The sequence below is a fragment of the Oncorhynchus mykiss genome, chromosome 26 (assembly GCF_057628025.1).
Source record: "Oncorhynchus mykiss isolate SJ-2025 chromosome 26, ASM5762802v1, whole genome shotgun sequence".
Taxonomy (NCBI): Eukaryota; Metazoa; Chordata; class Actinopteri; order Salmoniformes; family Salmonidae; genus Oncorhynchus; species Oncorhynchus mykiss.
The window spans coordinates 7,214,034-7,227,500 of NC_143047.1; the positions used below are offsets into that span (position 1 = coordinate 7,214,034).

General features: G+C 42.0%; 1 long non-coding RNA gene across 1 annotated transcript; it reads left to right on the forward strand.

The window, feature by feature from the left end:
- Window positions 1-215: 215 nt before the first annotated feature.
- Window positions 216-8,879, forward strand: LOC149971357 (uncharacterized). The gene is made up of 3 exons (XR_016492218.1): window positions 216-1,170; window positions 3,360-3,535; window positions 8,185-8,879. It is a non-coding gene; the product is annotated as an uncharacterized LOC149971357 (long non-coding RNA).
- The last annotated feature ends 4,588 nt before the right edge of the window (window positions 8,880-13,467 follow it).

Below are 13,467 nucleotides of genomic sequence, written 5' to 3' on the forward strand. Positions count from 1 at the left end.
CAACAGATTCGGTGTGTGGTGTCAAATTCCACTCGCCTCTCAGTCAGCTAGCCTACTTCCACGTTTCAAGTGCAACAGATTCAGTGTGTGGTGTCAAATTCCACTCGCCTCTCAGTCAGCTAGCCTACTTCCACGTTTCAAGCGCAACAGATTCGATGTGTGGTGTCAAATTCCACTCGCCTCTCAGTCAGCTAGCCTACTTCCACGTTTCAGATTCGGTGTGTGGTGTCAAATTCCACTCGCCTCTCAGTCAGCTAGCCTACTTCCACGTTTCAAGTGCAACAGATTCGGTGTGTGGTGTCAAATTCCACTCGCCTTTCAGTCAGCTAGCCTACTTCCACGTTTACCAGCCTGGCACCATGTCTAGGGCATGGCCTGTTTGAGTGCATAGTTTCCTATGATCTAGCTTTGTTTATTGCTCGGTTTGTTCAGGAGAAACATTTGACTTATTTACAACTCAACCGAAGCAAACATGTATTCAAACATCAGGGAAACGATGCCATCGACAAACATCTCTCCTCGTAGTGAAAGGCTCAGTAGACATTCAGTGCAAGAATGTGTGCTTTCCCAGATTGCTACCTTTCCTGTCACAGCTGTCCAGGTGGCTTATATCATTACCTCCTCATTAAGGAGAACATGACCTTTAGGAGAAAGCTTTTTCCTGACCATGCCCTGAAACTATAACATCACTACCTATGTCACTATCCAGAGGTCATTGCCCACTTTGGTCCACTTATTCGCCTTTGGACTTTAAGGTTTGACAGCGAGCATACTTGTTGTTTTGTCGCACTGCTTTGCTTTATCTTGGCCAGGTCGCAGTTGTAAATGAGAACTTCTACTAAAACAGGCCTACCTGGTTAAATAAAGGTGAAATAAAATGTTTTTAAAAAATACTTTCTTCGAGCAATGTGCCAGAAAGTTCCACAACTGAATGTCAGTGACGATTTCTCACATCTATTTTGTCGAACAATGAATTGACAGGGAATCTAAGAAGCAATTCTGTCATCTCTCCCATGTCTCCCTTATGAAACATTGCTCCACGACTGGAGGGCATACAAAGGGCTTGCTGCGGAGAGCGAGAATGACCTGCAGTTTGTGAACGAAGACTAACGTGCAAACCTCCTCCGACCAATTCAGTGCAGAAGACTGACGAACAGCGGGAAACTTGAGGTAAGGAACATGCAGCATAAAGAGATGATAGACCTCAACTGTCACTCACTCCCGTTGCGCCGGCTGGCACCAACAAGGGCCTTCTACTTTTGTCTGTCCTGGGAAGTCTTCTCTATTGTGCCCCGGCTGAGCTGGTGTTGCTGGAGCTCTGCCTCAACTGTTATACGGCATGGTGTTTTAGATTGTCTTCAAGTGTGCAAGGAAGTGCCACTCCTGATCCACCTCCAGCGCCTTTGCTTGATCGTTGACGTGCCATCCTGTTTTGCCAGTTTGCCTAGGTCTTGATTAGATATGATCTTAGACCAGTAGATGTAATATGTATTTTCAAAAGAAGGTTGTATGAAAGGCAGATCATTTATTTGGGTTGTGTTAGGTCATCCTCCAGTATTCTGAACCATATAGAACAGTTAGTACACAGAACAGCTGTTGCAGAGTTTAAAAACGGTTCTGAGATTTGTTTTGGTCTTTGACTTGCTTATATTGTCCATGACTTCTATATCCTATTGAGACCCATAATAGACCTCAGACATGTAAATAAAAATGTGTTCTGATAAAGTTGCTGGTTGTATATTTTATGAGAAAAAAATAATGATATTGCAATCCAGTCTCTAATTTCATCAGTCAGTTACTATCGGGCAAAACACAACCTAAAACACAATCTAAAACACAACTTAAAACACAACCAAATGCATCCAACAAGTTTGTAGAGTCACAAGCTTGATGTAGTAATTGTGTGCAAGACATATGGGACCAAATACTACATTTTTGACTACTTTAATACCCTATAAGTGAATATGTCCAAATACTTATGACATCTTCAAATAGGGGCACAAAGTACATAAAGTGCTTTAATTTCTAAACGGTAAAACAATACCCTCGAGTAAAAGGTGACATTCCGTAGTGTTCTCTCATATGAAACATTTCATCTGAAATCCAAAATGCTTCGTGTGCTTTGTTCTTCCAGAACATGGATTCATTGAATCAAACTCAGAATCCGGCCCCTCCTCACCCCTCTCTTCCCAGAGCACTCCTGAGCACCTCAAACATGTTGCCCCACTCCTCAGTAGACCATGGCCTACAAAACTTTTAGAGTCAGCTGGGACAGGATGCCAGCTGGAATCCGTACAGCAGTGGTACAACATACAAAGACCATCAGCAGGAGACAGAATAGAGATGGTAAGATTGGTCGTCGATCAAATGCGCCAGCACAATCTTCATCTGTCCAGAGCCATACGTCACAATGTGGTTAGGATTATCATTTGAGAGTACCCCAGACGTTTTACTGATGTCTACCTAGATGGAGAAGTAATTGGACATGGATTTGGCTCACTTGGAACATGTAAACCTGGGATAACACACTGGCGCGGCGGCGAAAGGAGAGAAACTCTCGCTTGGAGTCAGCAGAAGGAAGAAACACGTCAAGAGACCTAGCAGACCAGTACGGAGGTCCTTGGAAGACCTGAAGAGAGAGATGGCGCAAATTTACTCACAAGAAGGGATGAGAGGAGCAGAGAGAGGAGAGAAGATACTTGAGAAGGCATACATACTACAGCAGCGCTACCTGAACGGGAACCCTCCACCCTCCATGTCAGATGTCAAGGAAGGATGGTCATTTCTGTTCTCAGGGAGGGGCCTATTCTCCCACTTCCATCTCTCAACCAACATTCACACCCTACAGAAGCTGCCGGAGGTCATCGAGAGGAGAAGCCAGACAATCGTGAAGTTCTGTCAAGTCCAAAAAGGCCAACCCAGAGGTTCAAGTCTTGTCTGCCTTTCAAGAAAACGAGGACACTAACAAGGCCATCTGCGTCATGCTCGTCATTTTGGCTTACTTAAAGAACCTAAAGGAGGGCATCTTCCTTCAGGCTGATTCACACACACACACACACACACACACACACACACACACACACACACACACACACACGTATTTTACTGTATTATTTTCCAGCCGTCAGCCGTCTGCCAGAGCTGCTGACATCCAAAGATCTGTTTCCTTAATCAGCACCCCTCGGTTGATTGTACAAGGTCCTGTAAAGACCTCCTCTCATTAAAGTCCTTAAAGTTTGCTATGTAAAGGAAGTCAAGTAGTGAGATTGAGCATGTGATTGTGTTGGGCACTAACAATTTTGGGGGGAGGGGTGGGGGACCTTGAAAAGATGATCCCTGATCATTCGGTTTATCTTCAGTATTTCAGGAGAGACGTTGATGAAACCCACAGCCTGAATGCTGTCCATTGAAGGACAGGTGTCGTCGGGCCACATAACAACTTTGTGAACGGGATGGCTGCACTCTCTGCCAGCTACTACAACTTCAATCTGCAGTATCTGGAGGAGGTCTCATACACACCTGAGTTTGTTCAAAGGTAATCTAAAACTCAAGCCAACTCATTTAGGTCTGGTTTACACAGGCAGATCAGCTCTGCTGACAATTATTGGGTAAAAGCTCAGAATTGGGTTGCCTGTGTAAATGCCTTATACAGTGCCTTGCGAAAGTATTCGGCCCCCTTGAACTTTGCGACCTTTTGCCACATTTCAGGCTTCAAACATAACGATATAAAACTGTATTTTTTTGTGAAGAATCAACAACAAGTGGGACACAATCATGAAGTGGAACGACATTTATTGGATATTTCAAACTTTTTTAACAAATCAAAAACTGAAAAATTGGGCGTGCAAAATTATTCCGGCACCAAATTTGTTTGACCACTAAAGTTCCTGTTCCTCTATTAGGTTAGCTACCGAGTTATAATGCTTTACCACCCCTTATAGGTTGGATATGAATGACTTTATTGGTACGTGTCTACACTGGTTATTAGGAATGTAATTTTGGTTCAAATGTTTTAGATACAAGTGCATTGATTTGGGACAAACCGATCCAAATGTAGCATGCATCGGTCAGAAAATCGATTCAAACATTACGAACTACCGGTTCACTAAAATGTTTTGCTCATATTACTTTCATTCTACTAGAGGTTGAACGATTAATCGGAATCAAGTTTTCATAACAATTGGTAATCTGCATTTTTGGACACCGATTGTGGCCAACATTTTAATTTTTTATTACACCTTTATTTAACTAGGCAAGTCAGTTAAGAACACATTCTTATTTTCAATGACGGCCTAGGAACGGTGGGTTAACTGCCTTGTTCAGGGGCAGAACAACAGATTTTTACCTTCTCAGCTCGGGGATTCGACCTTGCAACTTTCCGGTTACGAGTCCAACGCTCTAACCACCTGCCTTACATTGCACTCCAGGAGCAGCCTGCGTGGCAGACTGACTACCTGTTACACAAGTGAAGCAATAAGCCAAGGTAAATTGCTAGCTAGCATTAAACTTATCTTATAAAAAACAATCAATCTTAACATAATCACTAGTTAACTACACATGGTTGATGATATTACTAGTTTATCTAGCGTGTCCTGCGTTGCATATAATCGATGTGGTAATTTCTCATCGAATCACAGCCTCCTTCGCCAAAAGGGTGATGATTTAACAAGCGCATTCGCAAAAAAAGCACTGTCGTTGCACGAATGTACATAACCATAAACATCAATGCCTTTCTTTAAAATCAATACACAAGTATATATTTTTAAAACTGCATATTTAGTTAATATTGCCTGCTAACATGAATGTCTTTAACTAGGGAAATTGTGTCACTTCTCTTGCGTTCCGTGCAAGCAGTCAGGGTATATGCAGCAGTTTGGGCCGCCTGGCTCGTTGCGAACTGTGTGAAGACCATTTATTCCTAACAAAGATCTAAATTAATTTGCCAGAATTTTATATTTCTGTGTGTTATTAGGTTAGCTCTTCGCTGTGCTTCAAACATTGAGCTGTTTATGACTTCAAGCCTATCAACTCCCGAGATTAGGCTGGTGTAACCGATGTGAAATGGCTAGCTAGTTAGTGGGGTGCGCGCTAATAGCGTTTCAATCGGTAACGTCACTCGCTCTAAGACCTTGAAGTAGTTGTTCCCCTTGCTCCGCAAGGGCCACGGCTTTTGTGGAGCGATGGGTAACGATGCTTCGAGGGTGGCTGTTGTCGATGTGTTCCTGGTTCGAGCCCAGGTAGGGGCGAACATCCAATAGTCAAAGGTATATGAAATACAAATGGTATAATAGAGAGAAATAGTCCTATAATTGCTATAATAATTACAACCTAAAACTTCTTACCTTGGAATATTGAAGACTCATGTTAAAAGGAACCACCAGCTTTCATATGTTCTCATGTCCTGAGCAAGGAACTTAAACGTTAGCTTTTTTACATGGCACATATTGCACTTTTACTTTCTTCTCCAACACTTTGTTTTTGCATTATTTAAACCAAATTGAATATGTTTCACTATGAGGCTAAATAGATGTAATTGATATATTATATTAAGTTAAAATAAGTCTTCATTCAGTATTGATGTAATTGTCATTATTACAAATAAATAAATAAATAAATAAATAAATAAATATGGGCTTTTTTTGGTCCTCCAATAATCGGTATCGGCGTTGAAAAATCATAATCGGTCGACCTCTACATTCTACCTTCCAAAAATACCTAATATTTTGTGATAACTGACGTGACCTCTCCTCCAGTGTCGAGCTAAGCTTAAAACTGTGACAGTCATTGATCTACAAGTAATTTTGCATGCCAAAAAAACCCAGGCAATATCAGTAGCATGGTCAAACTGTGCACTGTGCGCAGCTTCACACGCTGACCAACAAGAGGTATAGGCCTATTCCTGATCTTGCACATGTGCACGTCACCTTCAGCATTGAAATGTTCGTAAAATTGCTTGCGCAGAATTAGGCTTTATTCATTGAGTGACAACCTATGTAATTTGCTAGGCTATTTATTGTTATCAAATGCAATGTTGATAATGGTGTTTTTACCGGAATAAAAGTAGCCTAAGCTACTGCTGGAGACCCAACTCTCATCTGGTTATACCTGCTGATCGGGGCTTACATTCTACTGCAGTGTTGAGAAGATTTTCACAGGGGGGGGGGGCTGCTGTTATCAAGGCTGTTATCATGGCTACTTTGAATAATCTAAAATGTAAACTATATTTTGATTTGTTTAACACTTTTTTGGTTACTACATGATTCCATATATGTTATTTAATAGTTTTGATGTCTTCACTATTATAATATAATGTAGAAAATAGTACAAATAAAGAAAAACCTTGAATATGTAGGTGTGTTTTGACTGGTACTGTATGTTATGTCGGAAAAAGTCAGTTATAAATTCTTCTGTCGTAGATAAAAACAAGTCATCGTCCAATAGGCTTTGGTTAAATTTCCTTGTGGAAATTCTGTAAGGGTAATATATATGCCAATTATTTGATGCTACAAATGTAACTGTAAGAATTATCTTGTAAAATTACAATATTTTATTGTCAACAGTGTAGCTGGGGAAAATTTGGTAAATGTAACTATTTACAAGATTTTGCTGTAGTATAAATCCTGTGAAATTACAGTAATTCACTGGCAACTGAGTTGCAGTAAAAATACAGTAAATATAATACATTACAAGGGTTTTGCTGTAATTAGAATACAGCAAGATACTGTTATTTCATAGCAATTATGCAGATAATTAAACTGTAAAATACAGTAAATTGTTGTATTATGATTATAGTAAGACTACTATATAATATTTACTGTATATTTACTGCAACTAGTTGCCAGTAATTCACTGTAAAACTACAGGAATGTTTTTAAAGTGTAGATGTTCACACAGATGTCCCGGGACCAGAAGTAGCTGCAAAACATCAACATGGTAAACAGAAACCAACAGGCCAAGAGAAAAGATCTGAGAAAGCAGAGGACACTCATTTCACTGTTTTAAACAGACATCTGACCATACAGAGAGGGAGATAGAGATACATACAGATGAGAGAGAGAGACCCACTTGAACTCACATAGAAACACATCCACACACACTGTGTAAAATCCATTCTCTTTGGCATTTATGTCTGAGAGGGACTGTTTGCTCTTCTCTTTGTGTGGGCTGGCTGAACAGAGGTGGGAGTTGGGGGTAAACTCTAGGTTTGACAGTGTTTGACTTTCACATGGGAAGGAGCATGATACAAACAGGAGAGAACATTCAAGAGGGCAAATGCCACACAGAGTTTAGTTAAGATATTCCTGACGCTGATACATACACACAAACACACAGACACACACACACACACACACACAGTTACAGCAGTCGTGGTAAACTTGGGACAAAGTCAACTAACAATTCCACGCTACCCACATATGAATGAATGTGTTACTATCATCTGTATGAGGCTGGAAGCAGTTAGAAAGAAATAGGCTGACCACACCGCTCGCATCACGTGCGTGGGCGTTGCAAAATATATTTTGAAATCTATGTTATTCTATTATTGCACCCACACTGCTCGCGAGGCGCCAATGAGTGTCTGTGTTGCCAAGGGCTAAAATAGAACTCCTTTCTATTTCTGACGCAGATCGCGCTGAAAGTCCTGCCTCTCCAATCTCCTCATTGGTTTATAGAAGCAGGTACCCACATGCCATCTCCTCATTGGTTATACCCACGTGGGTGATTGAAAGACTAACTGTTTTGCCGGTCGTCATGGTAATACTATGAAAGTTTAGATGCCAATCACCATGTAAGTTCAAAGATGAAAAAGCCTGGAAGGAGGAGAGATGACTTAGAAACGATTTGGTTAACCGTTTTATGTGTGGATTAATTGTCGGAGTAGAGGACCTTGTGCATTTCAGATAAAATAACAACTCAATGTTTATATCCCAGGACAAATTAGCTAGCAACAGCAAGCTGGCTAAATAGGACAAATTAGCTAGCAAGTGCAAGCTAACTTGCTAAATTGCCATAAATGTTTAATGCTTCTCGACCTGTTCCCAAATTAATGTAATTGGTTCAGAGTTTGTTTTGATATTTTAACCTGCGTGTCGTGATCACGTTTGGTGTTGGGGGACAAAATAAATGTGTGCACGATGGAGAACCTTAATTCTCTCTTTCTCTCTTTCTTTTTTTCTCTCGGAGGACCTGAGCCCTAGGACCATGCCTTAAGACTACCTGGCTGGCATGATGACTCCTTGCTGTCCCCAGTCCACCTGGCTGTGCTGCTGCTCCAGTTTCAACTGTTCTGCCTGCGGCTATGGAACCCTGTCCCAGACCTGTTGTTTTCAACTCTCTAGAGTAGAGGTCGACCGATTAATCGGAATGGCCGATTTAATCACTAGTTAACTACACATGGTTGATGATATTACTAGTTTTTTTAGCGTGTCCTGCGTTGCATATAATCGATGCGGTGCCTGTTAATTTCTTATCGAATCACAGCCTACTTGATTTAGCACTGTCGTTGCACCAAACCTAACCATAAACAGCAATGCCTTTCTTTAAAATCAATACACAAGTATAGATTTTTAAACCTGCATATTTAGTTAATATTGCCTGCTAACATGAATTTCTTATAATTTGGGAAAGTGTGTCACTTCTCTTGCGTTCCATGCAAGCAGTCAGGGTATATGCAGCAGTTTGGGCTGCGAACGGTGTGAAGTCCATTTATTCCAAACAAAGACCGCAATTCAATTTGCCAGAATTTTACATAATTATGACATAACATTGAAGGTTGTACAATGTAACAGCAAAATTTAGACTTAGGGATGCCACCCGTTAGATGAAATACGGAACGGTTCCGTATTTCACTGAAAGAATAAACGTTTTGTTTTCAAAATGATAGTTTCCGGATTCGACCATATCAATGACCAAAGGCTTGTATTTCTGTGTGTTATTATGTTATAATTAAGTCTATGATTTGATATCTGATAGAGCAGTCTGACTTAGCAATGGTAGGCAGCAGAAGGCTCGTAAGCATTCATTCAAACAGCACTTTCGTGCTCCGGCGCTGCCAAAGCCGCCCGTCACTCCGGCTCTGCCAGAGCCGCCCGTCACATCGGCTCTGCCAGAGCCGCCCTTCACTCCGGCGCTGCCAGAGCCGCCCTTCACTCCGGCGCTACCAGACTCGCCCTTCACTCCGGAGCTGCCAGACTCGCCCTTCACTCCGGCGCTGCCAGAGCCGCCCTTCACTCCGGCGCTGCCAGACTCGCCCTTCACTCCGGCACTGCCAGAGTCTCTATTCGGGGCCCGAGGTCAGCCGAGGTCGGCGGCGAGGGTCGGCGCTCCAAAGGCGCCACTTAAGTGGGCCAAGACTATGGTGTAGTGGGGTCCACGTCCCGCGCCAGAGCCGCCACCACGGACAGATGCCCACCCAGACCCTCCCCTATAGGTGTAGGTTTTGCGGCCGGAGTCCGCACCTTGGGCGGGGGGGGGGGGGGGGGGGGGGGGGGGGTACTGTCACGTTCTGACCTTAGTTCCTTTTTTTATGTCTCTGTTTTAGTTTGGTCAGGGCGTGAGTTGGGGTGGGAATTCTATGTTTTTGTTCTAGGTATTGTATTTCTGTGTTTGGCCTGGTATGGTTCCCAATCAGAGGCAGCTGTCGATCATTGTCTCTGATTGAGAATCATACTTAGGCAGCCTGTTTTCCCACTATGATTTGTGGGTAGTTATTTTCTGTTGAGTGTTTTTGTTGCACCTTGCAGAACTGTTCGTTTGTCGGTTTGTTGTTTTTGTTATAGTATTCATCTTTATTAAAAGGATTATGAATACGTACCACGCTGCACTTTGGTCCTCTTCTCATTCTCCCGACAACAATCGCTACAGTTATAATCTCCACCTGGCACAGCCAGAAGAGGACTGACCACCCCTCATAGCTTGGTTCCTCTCTAGGTTTCTTCCTAGGTTTTGGCCTTTCTAGGGAGTTGGTCCTAGCCACCGTGCTTCTACACCTGCATTGCTTGCTTTTTGGGGTTTTAGGCTGGGTTTTTGTACAGCACTTTAAGAAGGGCTATATAAATACATTTGATTTGGAGCACGAGCGCAGCCGGTTTGGGTTCCGTGTAAGAAAGCAGCACTCCTCAGATACAGGGACACAGCAGCATCAGAGCCTTCGTAGAGCTTCACAGGTATGTCGACAATCTGTCTCTACTTATAGAGACAGATATAGCTTTAAGCATGTGTTAAACACATATGGCTGTGTGTGTTTGTGTGTCGACCTCCTCATAGCAAACGCATATCACACGTGCACAAACACACCTTTCTCCCCACCTGCTCCCGTAGACAGCCTACACAGCGTAAACTGCCCACTCTGATACTTTCCATGCAACCTCATCAGTTTGGTAATTAAAAACAGGCACCGCGTGGATGTGATTTGTCTAAGGGGAAACTCAATGTAGGTGGGCTCTAGTCTAAACTCTCTGACTTGGAATGTTCCCTTCAGACAAATTAACGTGTGTAAGGTTTGATAAGCCTAAACACCTGCCCAGCAAACCGGGAACATTCCCAGAACGTTAGCTAAGATTCCATTGAAGTATTATCTGTTTTATCTAACAGGATGATAACATCCCAAAAACATTCATTTGTTTTAAACGAAGTATCCTTGTCCTCCTAACATTCATGAAAATGTTGTGCTCAACATCTGTAACAACCGCCACAGAACATTCCCCAAAAGTTCTCATTAGGTTTCCAGGTAATGTTTCCCCAGCAAACCAAAACTGGTTCTGTGAGAGTTCCCAGAACATTTGTTAGGTCGTGGCAATTGTTCTCGTAACACAAAAACTGTCCAGTCATGCTGATGGTTATACAATGTTTGTATAAAACATTCACCTGATGTTGCAAGAACGTTCCCAGAACACATTTCGTCTGTTCTTTAAAAGGTTCCCAGAATATTTCATCCGGGTTGTGGGACATTGTGGGGACATCACAAAAGATATGTTCCCAAAACACAAAAACTGTCCAGTTGCGTGGGGGATTATACAATGTTTATTTTAGAGTGCAAAAAAACATTCACCTGATGTTACAAGAATGTTCCCAGAACAACAAAAAAAAGACAAAGTTCCTAACACTTTCCCAAAATACTAAAACTGTCCAGTTGTGCTGACATTCAGATGATGTTTGTATCAGGGGGCACAAAACACATTTGATGTGGCAAGAACGTTCCCAGAACACAAGAATGTTGACAGAACCGCATTTGAGTTCTTTAAAAAGGTTTGCAGGTTGTGGGAACAGTGTGGACAAATTACAAGAGATATGTTCCCAAAACACAAAATAGGCTCAGTTGTGATGACATTCATCTATCGCAATCTCACGATTGTCCTAGACTAAGTTTGGAATATTTATTTCTCCCACAGAATAGAATAGGTCAACTTTTGTACTATGGGGGACACTAGATTGACATAGGCTAGTGTGCTTTTGCTGCTCATTAGTTCTACTCATCTTGTTGGCTGACGAAAAGCAAATGGGGACAGTTTTTCAAAATATCTTCAATATGCACCTCAAAAATGGATACGGACGCGCGCAGTGTGTCCCCATGAGAAAGACCTGATAATGTGTTGTAGAGGCGTGTGAGTGAGAGGTGCTTCGGACCACGCACAATGGCCAATGTCGGCAAAAGGCATCGATTTTTTTAGGGTGCATTTAGGGTGACATTTTGTGACATCCGCGGCCCTATGTGGCACCGAACATTCCCTTATTATTGCAAGAATATTATTGTGCATATGAAACAGATGAGAAGATTTTAAGAGACTCTCTGCAATACAACAGTTATCCCCTGGTGGTGCAGAGGGTTAATGATCTAACTGCAAAGTTGAAGCTTGCAGGTTCAATCTTCCATGTTTCTCTGTATCTAAACTGTGACATTGTGGCTCAGGTACAATCTACTAAAAGAGAGGACGTCTTTATATAGATGTTTAAATCGAGTCCGAAATGCAGAATTTAGACTGTAAAAAATAAATCACTGTGTAAAAATGGACTGTTCAGCAAAATTCACCCGAAGTACCCAGCATATGAAGAGGATGGGTTTGGTAATGGTGAATAACCCAGTTACCAGTAATTCCCTTGGTTAGTTATATCTAAGAAGGCTTAAATAGAAGCATGGAATTCCTGATTGACCATACTGCCATGGGTATATACTGAAAAAAGAAGACGCAAGCGAGCTTCCCTGGTGACGCAGAGGATAAAAGACTTGGCTTGGGAACCAAACGTTGCAGATACAAACTTCACATGTGCAGACTGTCAACATAAGAAGTACGGGGTGTGAACATAAAAACGTTTAAACTAAATTAAATCCAGAACGGAAAAAATATATATATAATTCCTCCACCAAATTTCTTTCACAGCGCAGTTATCCCAAAACTACCACCAACAGGTCCCCCCGATCATCACCATAAAGGGAAACTTGCACGTCATCGTCGTTAACACTTGGGGATAAAAAAAAAGTGCCGATAATAGAAATGATTGCAGATGATACGCAGCCGTTGTCAGTGGCCTAGTTGAGTTGAGAGGTCATTTGCTAAATTAAGGACCGCACGAGCAACGTGAGCGCGTCTTTCTCATCAACGTCACCGTCGACCGTTTACTCCCGTTTCAACAGGGTGTTATTCCCTTTGTTGAGTTGAGACATACAGTTAGCAGCATTGAGAAGCTACATTTAATTCCCTTTTTAACCCGTATACACCCACAGTTGGCACGTGTTTGCTTTTGCCCTGTGTTTGATTCGGGAGCTTGGTGGGCAGGCTTTGGTTAAACATGGAAACAGAGTAGGCTGCTAAGGCTAATTAATACGCAAATTTGCCTTCATCAAACCACATGTTGATTTAAATCAACCCGTGTTCATTTAAATCAACCCGTCCATTTTGAATTCGTGATCAAGCTGTCATAATTTGGCAAGGAATGTAGCTTGTCGAGCGTTTTGTTTGTGTGCCCCCTAGCGGTCATACCATGCAATGTGATTTCATGTGGAATTGCTTTAAATGTTCTTGTTGTTTTAGCAGAAAACCGATACAGAAATGTCCGCTTGAACGTGACCAAAAATGGTCAATGTCACATCCCTAATATGTAGTGTAAAAAATGTGGTTGTGTTTGTGTGATAATACGCTGTTCAAAATGTCCTATGAACTAAATAATGTGCAGATTGTCAATATATAAAGTGTCAAATATATGGTTATGTTTGTATGATTAAATTCTGTTCAAATGTCCTATGAATTCAATTAAAATGCCATGTGTCTCTACACCACCTTCAAAGGACAGCATGTAAAGCCTAGCGGTTAGGAGTGTTGGTCCAGGAAACCGAAAGGTTGCTGGTTCAAACCCCTGAGCCAACTAGGTGAAAAATCTACCATTGTAATTGCTCCAGGGTTGCTGTCAAAATAATGGCTGACCCCTGGCTCTGACCCCACTCCCAGGGAGAGTGTGAAAAAGGACAAATGT